Raw genomic sequence first — 18,263 nt, 5'->3', positions numbered from 1 at the left:
TGTGATGTGGTTGTTCATGTCCGGTTTCTTGCCGTCACATTAATTGCCACATAATTACCTCCTTAAAAATCCATTATATAAGTTCATAGTTTCTACCCAGCTCCACTCGATGTTTTCGCGCAATATTATTTCAAATCACTCTTCTCTGATTCTATTTGACATATGCCATGTTATATTACTAATTGATTTCACGCCAAGCTCGGAATTGAAATTGATTAATTTACATTAAGTGAGAAAATATTGTTACGGTGTTACTTTCATGTTGTAGTATTTGACACACAACATAGCTCGGGATCGAGCTAAATGCATTTATTAGTAATTTGGCAACCATGTCCGGTGATTATCCAGTATATGTTGTTGCTCACAGCTCATTCAACATTCATATGCAAAGTGTATGCAAATTATGTATGATATTACATCTCAACATGTATCAAGGAAAGGAGTTGTATAATATATTGTGTTGCCAAAGCAATAATTGTTGGTATATTGATTATTCGCATAGCATTATGAGTACGTACTAACTAATATTTCATCAAATCCACAAATCCGAGTTTTTAATTTCAATTCCCACATAAACATCGGTGATATCACAATAAAAACGGTGATACAATTTAACTCGCTGGTACCTAAGATAAATTATAACAAGATTGTTCAAGGCTGTTCGATCTCACGTGCGTTCAGTCGGCACACAAACACCTCAGCAGCTGCAATTGGTTCACCGTCTCAAGGACTTGCTTCAGTTTCGCTCACATCAAAGCTTAAACATTCCCTACGACTTCTCGTCTTGTCGCCATTTTGTTTACAAAGCAGTGTGGGTATAATTATCTTTGATTAAAAAAAACGCTGTGACGCTTTAACGAAATTATTTGCATATATATATATTACATTTTGAGACGTTTAAACAAACAAACAAACAAACAAAATCAAATGGTCTGACCACCATTTCCCGGCGAGCTGTGTAGAAAAGTAGATCCATTGTAGAGACGTGTATGCATGGCCCAATTACACGAAACATTCTCTAATTTCCCGTCATGTTTTGGGGGTAGGTCACGTGCATATATATATACAAGTCCTTGACTAATAGAAGCTTAGGAGAACTCTTGGGTCATAGTTGGTGACCTCCGCCGGACAGATTTCATACATTTTTTTTAATGTTTTCAACCACACAGTTGGTACGTCGACTGGCAAAATCACGGTTATCATTCAGTGTTCAGATACCATACAGAGTCAGTTGCGCATAACATATACATATTTCAGACTGCCTTACGTACAATGTAAAATTTTCTCCAAACAAATAATAACGCCTATTTCAATGTTCAAACAACAACATGTTATTGCCAAATTGTAAGCCACTTTGTCGACGTAAACAATTTAATGGATTGATTGCGTAATACCCTATCAACATAGTGCATATTTTGTATACAGATGGTACCTATATAACAGTACTTCTATATATGAACATTGAAAAGCAAATTGATGATTTTTTATAATTCATCCGCTATGAAAGTCAACTATTGCTATTTTTTACAATATCCTTTTTTTAAATATGTCGATCAAACCCTGTAGCTAGTGTCCAACCAAAACCAACAAACGTCGCCAGTCCATGGTAAATGTGATATCAATTGTTCAACAGCAATTATCTGGTATTGTCTGTATATCTTTCAAGATAATGTCACACGAGTGATTTCAGAAGGCTTGATATGTAGCCGACTGTGACTTGGTATCAAAGACTGCTTCGTAACTATGGTTCAGATTCAGTGTATGGTGAATGACATGTGTTGACCACGATGTACTGTACGTGCAATCAATCATTTTTTCAAATGCCTTATATAATATAATACGTTTCAAAGATGCAATATGGACAATAATGTGTATTGTTTTTGATACTGTATATTTTTTGATAAACTGGACTATGATTTATCACGAACTGAAAACGTTGTTTTTAAAGTACACGTTTGAGTATTTGTTCGATGAAATGTTCTAATACGCATGCGCACAATAACAATTACTGCACATGCGTATTAGTGGTTTTGATTTCTCATAGAACAACAATATTAATAAATTGACATGTTCTCGCCCATAATGCATCTTTGAATTATATCAATGAAGAGCCATTGCGCCATACGTCTAGCTATTTTGAATAGTTAATTAGAACAATGATATCTACTATATAACATTTATATTTCTTGCTGTCCATGTATGCATCTTGTATGCATATTTAATTTGCTATGTTGGTTATTTTTTACCAATCGGTTCGATGATTTAAATAAATTTAATATCTGCATTGAAACTATTGCAAACAAAGTACGTCACAATCACATGGTTATTACGGTTTCCCGTTAATTTTCCCATCTTTCGTTCATATTTTGTATGACTCGTTGTCACCTTTGAATTGAAATACCATAATTGACCGTGGAATCTATACGATGTATGTTGAGAGTCAGTCAGTTCAACTCGTGGTAAAATGCATTGCAAAATCTCTATAATACATGATGAAAACTTCTGTTTAAATATAGAACAGAAATCTTCATTTATCACACATCTTTTTCGGAACGTAACAATCCACGCACAGTCCTTAATTATTTTGATAATTATTTCGAAATCTCCAAAACAACCTGACAACATGAGGAGCTACTTACCGCAAACGAACATTGAAAGGAATTTAACAATCTACACAAAATATTGATTTCACAAACGCTCAAGTATCTGGGGCAGACACAGTAGATTGTGTAGAAGCTGAAAAAGCCCTGATTTTTCAAAACTTAGACGCTTACAGTGAAGTAGGACGCTATTATGTGCAGGGGAACGATGGACACTAGACGCATCTCACCTAACGACATGTTTGCCTCACAATAGATGTTTAAATGTTTCTATTGATACGCCACGGGGAAGCTCAGAATATTCAAGTTTGTCGTAATACTCCACAAAATGCCTTAAGTGACTTTAAGACGGATATTTTTTTTTTCTTTCGTTGAGTATAAAGAGAAGGGGGTAAAACAACGTGTGTATCGCGTCACAAATTCGACTTACACGCGGTCAACCGAGATAGTTAGAATTCAAAGTGTGTTTATGTTGAAATGTCTCATTTCCTGCCACCCAGTAAAAGCAATATGAATAATGACACGTAATTTCGTGAAATTAAAGAAAATGTTTTTCCCTGAAGTCAAACTAATCAATATGCACGTGTTGTCGAGGTGTTTACTCTCCACGTTGAAATGTACACTGTCAAACGTTTCATTTTTAATTTTAGGCCCAATTTCCGACTTCAACAGGAACAGACTAATGCTAGTTGGCACGTAATTCTGGAGATTGCTCAACACTTGTACGGAGTGGTTTTTCTTCGTGTTATATAAGTACGGCCTTATTGCACTTCTCAAATAATTTCTTGAATAGACCATTTTCCGTTCACTGCGAGAATCACGCGTTATGCGTGAAATCGAACGTAAAAACAGGACAAACAAAGGTCATAGCGTCGTAGTCGCATCAAACATCGCGTGGGATTCGACAAACGCGAAAGTATTTCGGGGACATTTCCATGCTCAATAATGTGCTGTCCACATTTGATGATAGGCAATTTCGATTAAGTAAGGGTATTCGGAAGCAATATTCCTTTGTCGAAGATCGGCCGGTCAATGTAAGCTACGAAATAAAGAAATTCTAGTTCAAAATCAAATCGTTCGATTTTTGCGGCAGACGTTCGACGCGCGTCTTTCATGCATCTCGCGAGATCTTGCAATTGTACGGAAAATCACCTATTGGAACGTGTTAGTGAAACGTTTCCCCTGTATACCAGAGTTATGCGTCGCGAACCATGGAGTACTTCAATGAATATGCCTTGTCAGAGAAACTCGTATTTTGCGCGACGACTGTCTAAACTATTTATATTATGTAAATCTGTCTTACATAACATTATTTTTTTCTTGAAAGCAAAATTTTGATCATAGCGATCATTTGCGAGTATGTAACTGCAATTAAATACATGACAATTCTATCTAGTTTGATTTTGTTGTATCGATTCGGAACCCTGTGTGATCGTGATGTTTCACTTCCCGAGATCTCGTATAATGTCGATGTGTTATATCGAAGCCCACCTAGCATTTTGCCCTTATCAAAATTAGGTATGTAATAGTGTATGAATGCTTATATTATTTGCCTCAGACATTTGATTTGGAATCAGTGAGAAATTGGACGCACATCGATACAAGAACCATGCCCATACGTACCTGTACTACAATCACTTCCCGTGAGGAATAACGGACACAAGCATATGTACCCTCTCGGGTCTGCACAGTCTTCTTCGCACGTGCTTCCGTACATGCACACGTTAGTAGAACATGCCTGAAATAAAACAAAGAAACAATATTCGTTAATATGGATTTATATAAACAATTACTATCATTTGAATTCAATTACAGTAATCTATAATTTGTATTTATATAGTCTAAGATGTTTTTGCTCGAGAAACCTGTCTAAACAGTCTTTCTAGGCGAGTATTTGCCTCGATCTTGGACGTGAATTTTCGGACTTTTTAAAATGTCAGTCATTATGGTTCGATAGCACCAGTCGGTATCGATTCTTGCATCGACAATTTAATGATGATATTCAAACAAGATTCGTATTATATGTTGATCGTTGTAGGTCGTATAAAAAGGAATAACGATTTTCTAACGGTGCCGAGGGCAGATAGAAACTTCTCAAGTAATAATGAACTATTGATACTTTCAAATGGCGACACAAAGTGTACTGTGAAGTTGTAGGTTAATTTGATATCAACGATGATACATTGTTAACATCGTTTGAAAATAATAGGTATCCAATATTAATATCATTAGTAGTCAAAGTGTGATTGATCGTGCAAAAATTACGTATAATGACAGAGATGACGTATAGGAGATATATTAGCATGATTCATTAAAATATGTATTAACCACCTGTGAACGATCTAAAGTCGTATTTCTTTTTTTATAGAATCCTGATAATATTTATATTTATTATTATCTATATTTATGATACCACCTGGTTCTTAACAAATTATAGTGACGGGAAGGTAACTATCGAAGATTAGGCTCAGCAAAATATGGTGGATGTTAGATATTCATCTCAATCTCATCTCATCTCGCAAGTCGTCACGTGAGTCAGCATCACGTGATATATGCGAGAACTTCGTCACGTGCCATCGTATACAATGTTTAGAGAGTTTCGTAAAAAAATAAACGTTGTTCAAAGCCTACTTCGACTACCTGGCCACACGAGACGCGATTTTTCAAGAAGTGGAATGATTTGATGAAATTATTTTCTTTCATGATGCGTGTAGTGGAACTGAATAGATAATCGCCTCCATCATTGCGTATTATGTGCTTTAATAGTGGATACCTATACAGTCTATGGCGATCATCCACGATAACAGTGTGGCCTTGACACATGCTAGTCACAAATGGATGACTTGGTGGAAAAATAATCACAACGTTAATTTCCGCGATTTCAGTTATGGATCGTTACGATTATTATGCAGTAATTACATATAACACATATCTATGAGTCGGGGTTCATCTTGATGATGATGATGAAATCCGGAGATTATTTGCGAAGACGTCCAATTTTAAACCATCATATTTCTAGCTCAATTCGTTATTGTGGATGTAATGGTAGCCATGACTACCTCCATTATCGTAATTGTGTTCTTGTGTAACTATGGTATAATTTGGAGCTTGTCTATCAAGGGAGTATGTGACAAACATTACACAAAGGCAATATTAAGGAGAGAAGTATTGTTTATATGGAATTGTAATTTTGTAATGAGAGTATACGTATTGTTGATTTTTGAACCTTTGTCGAAATTGAGCAGGTGTCTTGAAGATCGTAGCTCTCATGACTGTGTGGATATATAAAAGTCTCTTGGAACTCGTGACTTTAGTGGTTGTAGAGATATGGTAAGAGGTTTTGGAGCTTGTACTTTGGGTGATGTTGTTAACGTAAGAAGGTGTCTGGGGTCTCGTGGCTTTGTTGGCCGTGGGGATATGGAAAGGAGTACTGAAGCTGTATATAACTTTGGTGATTGTCGCGATGTGAGAAAGTGTCTTGGACTCATGGTTTTGGTGATTGTAAAAATACGGAAAAGACTCTTGAGGCTTCGGTGATGTTGGCAATGTGACAAGGTGTCTAGGAGCTCGTAGCTTTGTTGATCGTGGTGGGTGTGTGAAGCTGTCTCGGGGCTTGTTGTACATGTGGTGATAGCGTTAATGTGAACAGGTGTCATGAAAACTGTAGCTTTGGTGCTTGTGTGGATATGGGAAAAAGTCTTGAAGCTTGATGTACTTATGATGACAGTGGTATGATAAAAGAAAACACATTATAGCTTTGTAATAGTAATAATATTAGTTAATAGTTAAAATGGTATCATTTTTATTTAGTCTGTACATTTTTTTTACAAATCTCAGAGACAAGTACTTACCGTATTTCTTATATAACCCACATACTTTTAATAAGTTCATTGACTTAATGAAATCAGAAGATACAAATATTTTGATGCGGCTTGTAGCTTTTGTATTTCAAGCTCTAAAGTTAAGGAGCGAAATTACAGAATTGTTGTAATATTAATATGATGATTGTAAATGTACATATATATTATTATTTTGTTTTAAAATAAGCAATCTGACCAACTTTTTTGGCCTATGGCCTTGAATAAGTGAATAAAGACTCACTACTTTAAATATTAATATGCATATTGGATTAAATTCACATCAGTTCCAATGATGTATATTTGAAAGGATTGAAACTTTTATTATAAGTCTTCGTACTTTAAAAACTGTTGTGAAAAGATATACGATAAAACAGCTTGCTATCAGCAGAATTATCTCCAGAGTGTGCAGAGTTTCTGTCTCCGTGACATTAAAAGCATTCCATGTAAGTTTCATAGATACATGTACACCGAGCACATTAACTAATAAGTATACTGTCAGTAACATGTGACATGACAACTAAATTGGAAAACCGAATAATGCTTGATTTATTAAATTGTTATCATGTCTTCAATTTTGAAAAGTGAATAAATCAATTGATTGTTGTCTCACCCGAGTCACAGGACACAGTAGAACGCCGGAATGTATACAATGATATGACAAGCCCGTGAATAGACTTTATAATTTCCTTCTGGCTAAGTAATATGATGGTATCTTTCTCCCTTACTATAACTGATATATCTCAGTGGACGGCACAAATTGACTAGCTGAAAAGAGTTAAATTAAGTCAGAACTAAACGATTACCACAAACAAGTACGTCATGAATCTTCATTTGCACTCACTCTTGAAGGAAAACAGCGTTTTTTTATTATCATACTACCCCGAAGGCAGTCGACTGGAATAAGACCAAATTGCTGGTGTGTAACGGAAGGTGTTAGAGCATAAACAGACAATGTGAGAATATTAAAAAAGACATTATATTGGTTATACGCCATTGGAGCATGTTATGTGTACTCATTTTAAAAAGTAACAGTTTCCGCTAAGTATTTTAATACCTTGATTAAAACCTGGATATTAGTGTTTAAGAGCTGTGCATATGGCGTCACGGTGTCTTGTGATGGTTCGCACGATTATAAACGACAACTAGGTGCACCTAATTCAAGACTTTATAATGCTGAGTTCGACTTCAGTTTGTCGAGAGTTAACTTCCTTCATTAGACCTTAGGTGCAAATGGCCATCGAAATCTCGTTGAGATGGAAAGAGTTGCGATACAGTGGACTCGGTGATGAATGGAACACTATTGGCGGAGGAAGAACAAGTCTCGCTCTCAACGAGATGTCTGCGACCATTTGCTTACGAGGTCTGATATTGATTTCTAAAATGAAACACGCATCAAAATATTCTTGGAACAGAATCAACATATATAATAATATTACCTAATCATTTGCTATTTAACAAGTTCCAGAAAACAAAATGTTTGATCGCCACATTTCTGTATACGAGTGAAAGTATCGAGAACACATTCACTCTTAGCGTCTGTAGTCAGTTGATTCATCCGTGTCATTACGTTATTTGTGATCAGACACAAATGTTGATAGAGGAACTGAAAGCCGGTCCACGCAAGCAGATTAGATCAGACGTATCTCGCCATGTGAATGCCGTATGTATACATAAAATAAACCTGATGAAATTTTGTTCAGATTAAGTCGATAAGATAAATTTGATTGTGTAAACATCTATTTTGCCATCGGATAAATCGAAGGTAGTATAGTCAGAAAAGTCTGGTTAGATAAATCGAATCGTGTAAACCGGTAGTCATCGCCCTGCGCATGTGCGACATTTATGTTGATAAACATTGATTTTCCCACAATCCAATGCGCTCGTCTAATTGAAAAATCACCAGTATGGGGTTTGACCTGACGCGACTTGCACTATTTACAGCCTTCCAATCACCTAAAAATACCTAATTAAAGCTTGGTAACGTCTCAGTTTGTATTCGTTGATCTATGCAACAGTCAAAGTCGCCATCTTTGTTTATATGAGACCCATATATCTCGCACATGCGTGGCGCGACGACTACTGCCCTTTAAAGAACATGTAATTTTAGACACAAGAGACGAATCAGTTTTAGACGTACACAAGATTAGTTAGACTAGATTACAATTGTTATACAAATAAAAAAAATTGAAGTTTTCTTTCTATATAATTTCAATATCGTCGCTTTCTCTGTTATTACGGCAACATCATGCAATATTTGTTGTTGTTTTGTATTTGCATTTAGGGGTGGGGTTTTAAATAGCAAATTCTATAACTGCACATCATGGCATTAACCATTACATATAATTATAAATCATTACAGAAGGTATTTAACTCCAGTATATCTCTTGATGTCAGTATAATTCGCATAATCTTAAATTTATAATACCGTGGTAAGTGTTGGCATGCAATTAATATTATTATTTATTTATTTCAGACAGGGTCCATATAAAATAACTTAAAAAACAATCATGATAAGAGAAAAAAAAGATAAATTACAGTGCAATGTACAAATGTGTGCATCTGTGACAGACCATTTTCCGAACTTCTCGAGATCCCGCGTTTATGGCGTAAATCGTTTTATTAAACTGATTGAAGTAACCGGGTGACTTAAACATAACTGTGTTAACCGACAGGGACTTACAGTTCGAACATATTTGAATATGCAAATAAGTCATATGCAAAGCTGCTTTGGGAATCGAATCCGTTCAAGCCTGAAATATTATTGAAATATTCACCAAAAAAACATGGAGATGTAAGAAATCCCTTTGAGTGAAATTAGTGTTTAATGTTTATTTCCCAGCTATATACGTCAACAAAACTTTGTTTCTCGCCGGGTTTTGTGCGCCATTTCACTACAATAACATTACTTTACACAACGTAGCCCCGATAAAATAAATAGTTCGGTTCTCACACACATTTTTTTCCACTTTTTGTAGTTTGGTTTTAGGTGAAAGAACTGCGGAAAGATGACCGTGCATGATGAGGTGATTGGCCACAAAATTTAAGGCTGGCAGAGGTACTACTGCGTAAAGCGCAAAGACATTTGGGTAGGAGATTTCACTGCCACCACACACCGCCATTTTGCGGTGAAACGCCACAAGACTTTGACTACGCGTATTTTTAGTGTGTTTTGTTATTAGAAGGATTTCTTCTTACTGGTAAACAAATAATAAAAGTTATCGATAGCTGATAAGGATTTTTTCCGTAAATGCAAAGAAAAAGGTGAAATAGTTATAATTTACAAAAGAAATAATTTCATCGTGGAATAACGCGGTTACTAAGGTGTTATTCGGTTCTTCAAGCTGACCGTCCTGCCGATGGCCTGGCGAAGAAATATAAAAAAACAAAAGCACATTGACGTATTGACGGCTAACTCGTCCTATTGCCACTAAATTTGTGCTATGAAATATCAAAAATTCTCACTTTGAAAACAGCCGGAATTTGCAAATATCGAACACCAGCATGGCAATGTTTTGGTGGATATCTTTAAAAGTAGTGCCATTGTCACGTGACGCATCGACCAATCAACGATAAGCATAAGATCGCGTAGTGACTGGGATATATTCGTAGAAATAGAACTCTGCGTGGAAGATTGGAGAACTCGTAGGAGTACTGAAACTCTACTGCTGTATTGTATCGAAAATCCTAGCCAATAAAACATTTTCTACGATTTCACCGGAACAATTCGTAGTTTGGCAGGTTTCTTTCTCGTTACATCACTGTAACATGTACGTGTGGAAAACAACTTAACACGGAACCGAATTTACTAAATGGTACAAACATCATGTTGGCTCGATATCAGACAGATAAATACATATGAACAAAATACAAATAAAGATCTGCCCTTTACAACATTTACACTTATGATAGCTGGTTTTATTAGTATCTTACAAAATAAAATTTTAAAATGAGCCGTTTGCCTGAAATAAGCATTGTTTTTAACTGTCCGTGTACCTTAGTATCAACCTATTACGTCATTTGGTCATCGCAACACGTATGAATGGATTGTAACTATACCAACACCTCAAATCAATTTTATAATTGATAAAATGAACAAACACTGGCACTTGCTGCAGAAACTGTCATCATCATTTGACAGTTGATGTTCTGAGATGAGTGAGTTGATTGCAATTCTGAAACATCTGGTCCAGAAATGAGCATGGTTATTTTTTAATAGTATAATAGTATGGGTCATTATTTTCATTCATAGTTTTAGTGGTATATTGAGGTGTGCCAATATTTCGGGAACTGATTAGTGGTATATTGGACTGTACCGGAAATTTATTAGGAGTATTTTAGTGGTCATTATTATTTTGGAAATTAATTAGTGGTAGATTAGGGTGGGCTATTATTTCTGGAATTGATTGATGATATATTGGGTGGTCCATTATTTAGACAAAATGTATTAGTGGTATAATGGTTACGCCATTATTCCGGGAATTGATTAGTGGTATATTGGGTTGGCTCATTATTTCGAGCATTGATTGGTGGTATATTGAGTGGACCACTATTTCTGGAATTGATTAGCGGTATATTGAGGTGGGCCATTATTTCTGGAATTGATTAGCGGTATATTGAGGTGGGCCATTATTTCTGGAATTGATTAGCGGTATATTGAGGTGGGCCATTATTTCTGGAATTGATTAGCGGTATATTGAGGTGGGCCATTATTTCTGGAATTGATTAGCGGTATATTGAGGTGGGCCATTATTTCTGGAATTGATTAGTGGTATTATTCCAATGTCCGCGACATGATGTCCGAGCAATGCTGTCCGAGCCATAGTGTCCGTGTTGCAGTATTCTACGGAGGTATTATTCGTACTCGCTTGTAAACATTGTAAACTACAGTACCTTCATGTGATGCACTGTTTTCACGAACGCTCGTCTCTGTATCGATATCACACCATCCGTGCAAGGAGAACGTTTGTTTGAGTTCAACATTTGACTCGTTTGCTTTCTCTTTACTTACATTAACCACATCGTGCAGTGGCCATGGTTACAGTAACCATGGTTGTATAGAGTTGTAATAAATAAATTCAGGAAACATATATATATATATATTGGAACGCGAGTCTCTGCATGCTTCATGTTCTCAGTATCACTCGCCTCACTGGATACATTTGAAAACCTGCTGCGATTAGCAAAAGTTGACTTTTCAATTGAATTATAGTTGGAAAGATGTCAAAATGCATATTTATAAAATAAAAAGATCATTCTAATTTAAAATTAAGAATCGAATCGAATCGAAAAAAAAGAAACTACTGTAGTTTCTGGTAATCATTGACGAAGTGTGTTAAATTGTAGCTACTAATCTTGTTTCATATAATAAAATTAAGTGTTTCCAATTTAACAAAGGATAAAATGGATTGCTGAGTTCATAAATTGCATGATCTGATGTATTTGAATCGTTATTATACGATTTATCTTGAAATGTATCTAGTCTGTCGTGTAAGTTGTTCTGGAAGGTACGATAAGGATGTGTACTGTCAAATATGTGTTCGATGAATGAATACATCCAATACACTACCACCACGCAACCAATTTTGATTGAAACGAACGCCACTTCCAATTCAGCAATGAACGCCGACATTAATGGATTTGTGTATACTATATCACACATCCTAAAACAACAAACTAGTTTTAGTTTGCTTTATCGTCAACTAAAATAAACATAACTAGTTGTAAAAACATTCAACATTGTTGAATTTATTGTAGGTCACTAAAATCACCGTAATTTTTAAAAACAAATTGACGACAGGAGTGTGAAGAAAAGGTATCGTAGACAAACTTGTAACAGTTTTAATTTATTTTTAGGCAAATTTATCTACGGGAAAAAATCAAGTGCATCGGTAGTTTATTAATTGCATTCACTCGGCGTTCCAGCATTCATAGAATATATCGTACACGGAACCAATATACACATTAACCTGAATACTTACGTCAATTGTATCTGACACCGGATCCGATACGCACGCGAAGAGTGAAACACTTGGTAGTGTTAGGAGTAAAACGGTGCACAGGTAACTGGGTAGCATCCTCGATTGCTTTAAGTGATCGCCTCCTAATTCCAAGAATATTTCCACCGACTGGAAAGATGGTTTATAAACTGCACTGACACGTGATCAGTGTAATGGCATGTAACTGCCACATAATGAAAGTCTCATATACCAGCGGTATATCAATGACTGGTGCATTTCATTAGTATCAGTGCATCACGCGGGAACTTATCGCTGATAGTGCGCCCTCACATTATATATATAATAATGAGAAAATGGAACAACGGCGCTTCGGAAATAAATACTGCATGAAAATACTGACGCTAAGCTTGGATCGTATAACCATACATAGTTTTAGCGCGATGTTGTCAATTGACAAAGCAGTCTGGGGGTTTCGATCCAAATTTGCATAAGTTTTTAAAAAAACATAGACTCATTTAATTAAACTCGCTTCAAAAGCAATGTGTAAAATTTCATTACACTTTAATGAAACTTTATCTAGTTACAATACCTTAAATTTGATGAAATTCAACTTTAACTTAAGATATTTTTTTTTTTTAATTTAATGTTGACAAGTCTTGGCATTATCAATTGTGGTAAAGAGATATGTAGGTACGTATATATACGTATATACGTATATCAACCAAAACCCTGAACATAATGCCAAGACACGTATTTCTTTAAATCAACTATGTCTAATCACTGTCTTAGCTCCACGATTATTGAAAAACTGAGTTTTTGCCTTACCGTATGACATAATCACAAATCGCAAAATAGAAAATTGCGGTTTAGTATTGACTCCGCTTATTACAAGAGAAGGGGCCGGGATTTTCGAACGGATACGTAAACACAAAAGCGGACGATTATCTTTTGATGTGATAGCCAATTCCGTGATTGAATTAAAATCATATCCGACAGTAAGCATAAATACGTAATTAGGTGCATAAATACTAGAATATAAACATGGGTGTAGTTTGGATTCACGATGAATGTCATCGTGACCGCGATGAATGAGTGAGTGAATGAATGAATGAATAAATGAAACTAAATACAATGCATGGCACAGTTATTGGCATAGTTGATTGCGGTTTAAGGCATTCGACCGCCACTGGCAGAATTGTTCACATCATCTCCATTTTTCATGTTAAATTATGTATTATATCACGCACTCTCATGAGACAGCAAACTGATTAACTAAAACAAACATTTAACATTGGTGATATCATTGTATATCACCGCAGTTATCGTATTTAAACAAATGACGACAGTAAATGTGAAGAAAAGCTGTTACTGGACAAACGTGTCACAATTTTATTTTGAGCAAAGCTATCCACGGGAGAAAAAATTCAACTTAAAGTTCGTCGGTAGTCGCACTTTCAATACTTACAATCGACATTGGCATATGACAACACGTGTGAAATTTCAACAAAACTGAGTCATCTTATTCTGCATTCAAAAATGAACAAATTAGTCTGAATACTTACGTCAACTGCATTGGATACACACGTGGACTGTGATAAAATGGGTAGTGTTAGGAGTAAAGCGATGGCTAGATTACGGAGTAGCATCCTCGATTGCTTGAAATAATGACCTCCAAATTCCAAGAACATTTCCACCGCCTGAAATAAAGGGTTTATAAACTGCACTGACACGTGATCAGTGTAATGGCATGTAACTGCCACATAATGAAAGTCTCATATACCAGCGGTATATCAATGACTGGTGCATTTTATTAGTATCAGTGCATCACGCGGGAACTTGTCGCTGATAGTGCGCCCTCATATTATATATATATATATATACATAATAAAAGGGAACAACAAAGCAAAAAACAACGTTTCGGAAATAAATACTGACTGAAAATACTGACATTTAGCTCATAGACCCTGGATCTATGCTTCAATGAAACATATTAAGTTAGATTTCTACCCAAAAATACAAATAATGGAATTTCTTTAATTTTACAAAAAAATGACAATTTTTATGTGACAATGGTGGAGACAAAGAAATAAACATATGAAGTCACCGTACTCAGTTTGGTAAAAAAATTATGTACAAAATTGAAAGTGAAGTTTGTCTGTTTTATATCATTTTACTATTGTTTCATAAAAATACATCCATTTATTTCAAAGCGTGGTCGGTGTCAAGTTGTTAAAATTTATATTTACTTCCTTACAGAGTGTTTTTGTACATCATAGTATAACATTCACATTTTTCAATCATGGTGTACAAATGTGTTTTCATTGAAATCTATGGAAACTGCTACTAAATTTACTGTGATTTTTTAAAAAAATTGCCACAATGTTATTAAGCATACATATTTTATACTTCCAACAGACTAAGTAAAATAAAATCTGAGATCACGTGACAAATGTCGGTACAAAGTTTATTACTTTATGATAATGTCTGAAAAAAAAGGATTATGACACTGCAGTTACATGGCGAAAACATTTATAAAATTCGATTAACAAAATTAAATATTGTCCAGGAGAATGCCATCATTTTAAATTTGTCAATGAATAACATATAAATGAGGGAGGGATGTTCTGATTAATGGAGCAAGCAACTTGGAAGTCAATTGGGTTAAAGAAAACAATAGTTTTGTAAACGATTAGTATAGGGTAAATAAAATGACCGGACACACATTCCCGAAATGCTTATTGTTGTAAAATTCAGGCTTCTTTTGGGCACATGATTGTCATCAAATGCACCCGCCCACTGCAGAAGACAATCATTTTACTTGTAGAAGCAGGTGATGCGCGCCTTTCTCCAAAACACGGTCTGATTGGTTATTAGCTTTCATGACGTTTACTAATGAATATTCAAATCATACTTTACAAATATATTGAACACTGAAATACTGGCCTTGTATTTTGCCAGAGTATATTTAAAGCATCGCGGGGATCCTCTGTTGGACAAGAATAGAAAAGACCAAGTAGCATTAATATAATTCTGAAACATAATCCATTTTGTTTATTTTCAATAAAACAACTATAATTATATGGCTATTTTGAGTATTTTTAAGGTGCAAATGTAATATCTGACTCGGGTTTATGATTCTCATGAAATCATAAATTTCAGTAATTCCGGATTTTGTTTAAATCGAGTTCCTAAATAAAGTACGACAACATTGCACAATTTAATGCCGGTGTTTGACGTAAAATGACCGGTTATGACGTCAGGTGACTAAGGTTTGATGTGGTAATGGTACGACAATCTTAAAAACCAGTTTCAAATCAGAGTTTACGCAGATACTCGCGGCGATGCTTCATCAACTGATTATCGAGTGTGACACACTCGCCATGAGCATCAAAGCGTGCAAAATCAGTTCGACTCAAGGAAATGTATTTATTTCATCTGCACATTTAAGAAGCAGCTCAAACGATAAAACCCCGCTGGGACTTTATTTCATATTAAAAAAGGAACGTGTTCAAGTGGACATTTTGCAGTTTTTAATTCAACCGCCGTAAAACATTGCCTCGGGTGGTCAGGATATTATTAGTCGGTTTACGGTGCAAGGGAGATTGAGGACAAAACTTCAATTTATGGCAAGTTAGCTTTAAGATCTGTAGACGCATAGAAAGTGTCATTTTTTATTATATTTGAAATCATCGAACTTATAGTTATTTGATGCGTAATACCGGAAATGGACGACCTGTTCTGAATACCGTTATGTTCACAAGAACGTTTTATGTCATGCGAAGGTTATGCAATACATATTCATAAAACATACCGAAATTAATACTCATTAAAAGTATTAACATTTTGTGAAGGTCATTACTTTCACGGTCTGGTGTAAAACGGACTAACATGGTATGATTAAAATGCCGCAGTAAAACAGATTAACACGGTATGGTTAAATTTCACAGCAAAACACATCGTTGGTAGATAAACCAAACATGTTTGAATCCCAGGTTCTAAACAACACACCATGCTCAGTAAAAAAAAAACTCTCAACACATAAGTGTACAAAGTAAAAACAATCAACCCTGTTCTAAACAAACATGCAATCTGTAAAAGTAAGGAGCATTGGTTAAGTCCGTCATGGTTGAAAGTCGTTTATACAGGGCACACCATGAATCGGGAAACTATATTTGGAAATTCGCCAAAAACTCCATTCTGAACTCCATGAAGACATTATTATATAGTACCAGTCACAGTAGCTGCACGCGCACACCTTGACTAATAGTACTACAAGCCAATATTCTAGCACAATTTGTGAATAGGTATAATAGACAAATATCATTGAATATGCTTGAATGTATGTCGCCAATGAACAGTACACTCTTTATGATGATAGGAGGTCGGCATAGGTTGTATGACTCACAACTTAGTTTAATTAAATACAGTGTATTTCTCATAAAGGGTAACATTTCAAGCCCCATATCGACCTTCATAAACGTCATTATGGATTGGCTCCGAAGTGGAGGAGGTGAATCCTCTAGACACTCCGCCTAATTAAATGAGTTATTCACACTCGCTGCAAAGTCGTGGATTTCATTGTACAACATTCGTAATCTCGGCTCTCACCCGCAGTTTTTGTTATTAAATAACAGTAGGTATAATGAATATACCGGGACAATACTAAAGTAAAGCCAATACATACATTAAACGTATTACGTAAAAATATAGAAATATTGCCCTCCAAAGCAGGGGAGTCGTCACCTACGCTTGCGTCAGGTGGCCATAGCGTGTCATTGTTTACAAGCAAGCGTCTACCCATGGCATTACAGAACAATTCAATTAAATATCATGTGACGAATTAGGCGAATGAAGCCGTTTAGACAGAGCATGTATCTTCTCAGTTGGTTCATGGAAAGAGGGGCTTGTCCCGTCGCCTCTCACGATTACGTGTCGAAGGACGGTAGCTTGGTAGCTCGTCTTAGGTGTTAAATCGCCGTTACGTGTGTGGGTCGTTTTAGGCTTAGACGCAAGCTCGTATACTTTCCGCTTAAGATTTGGAAATACCTTTTGACAACCAAGGTTTGCCTCCGCCTCGGCACTCGTTTTTTTTCGCCATCCGCCTCGGCATTCGATATTTGAAGAAGCTACGGTTGATGATTAGGAGCCATGGATTACACCCATATCAAACTGTGCCCCCAGGCGGGATGGTTTGAACTCAACATTTACGTCGCTGAAAGAGAGCATGAACATAGTACATGAATAACTACAGGGGCATATCACTTCTTTGGACAACCAGCAAAATATTTACTAAAGTATTACATTTTCGTTTATCTGAAGTACAACATAGGAGATAATATTTTTGTTCTTCAAGCCAGGAAGAAGAAAAAGGAACACATTTTATTCTCTTATTTATTTTTCGAAGGCGTTCATCAATCGACAAAACATACTATGTAGGTTGATTAAAAACAATCAAACACAGTATACATCTTAGATTCTTGAATATTCTAAATGATGTACTAACAGTAATCGACAGTCTTGTCCGTACTGAATATTTTAAATGTAACATTGGGATACTCAAGGGCTGTATGCTCAGTCCTGTTTTATTTTCACTGTTTCTAAAAGACGTTAGAGTGTGAAGGTTTTTATATTAAAGATTTTGTTTTAGCTGGGGCTAAAAGCAAACTTGGATAAACACAGATCACTGTCTTTCTCAGGGGTGGCAATATGAAACAATATGAAAATGGTTTTATGATTGACAGTTACTCAAGGTTGTTCATCAATACGAATATCGAGCTACAATTTTTTTCCAAGAATCGGGCAATTCAGGGTAAAAAAGCCATGTCCCAACTAAAAGCGTTATTGCG

Source organism: Saccoglossus kowalevskii, chromosome 19 (genome assembly GCF_978046115.1).
Source record: "Saccoglossus kowalevskii chromosome 19, keSacKowa6.1, whole genome shotgun sequence".
In the NCBI taxonomy this organism is placed as follows: Eukaryota; Metazoa; Hemichordata; class Enteropneusta; family Harrimaniidae; genus Saccoglossus; species Saccoglossus kowalevskii.
Note: the sequence above shows the minus strand (reverse complement) of the source record.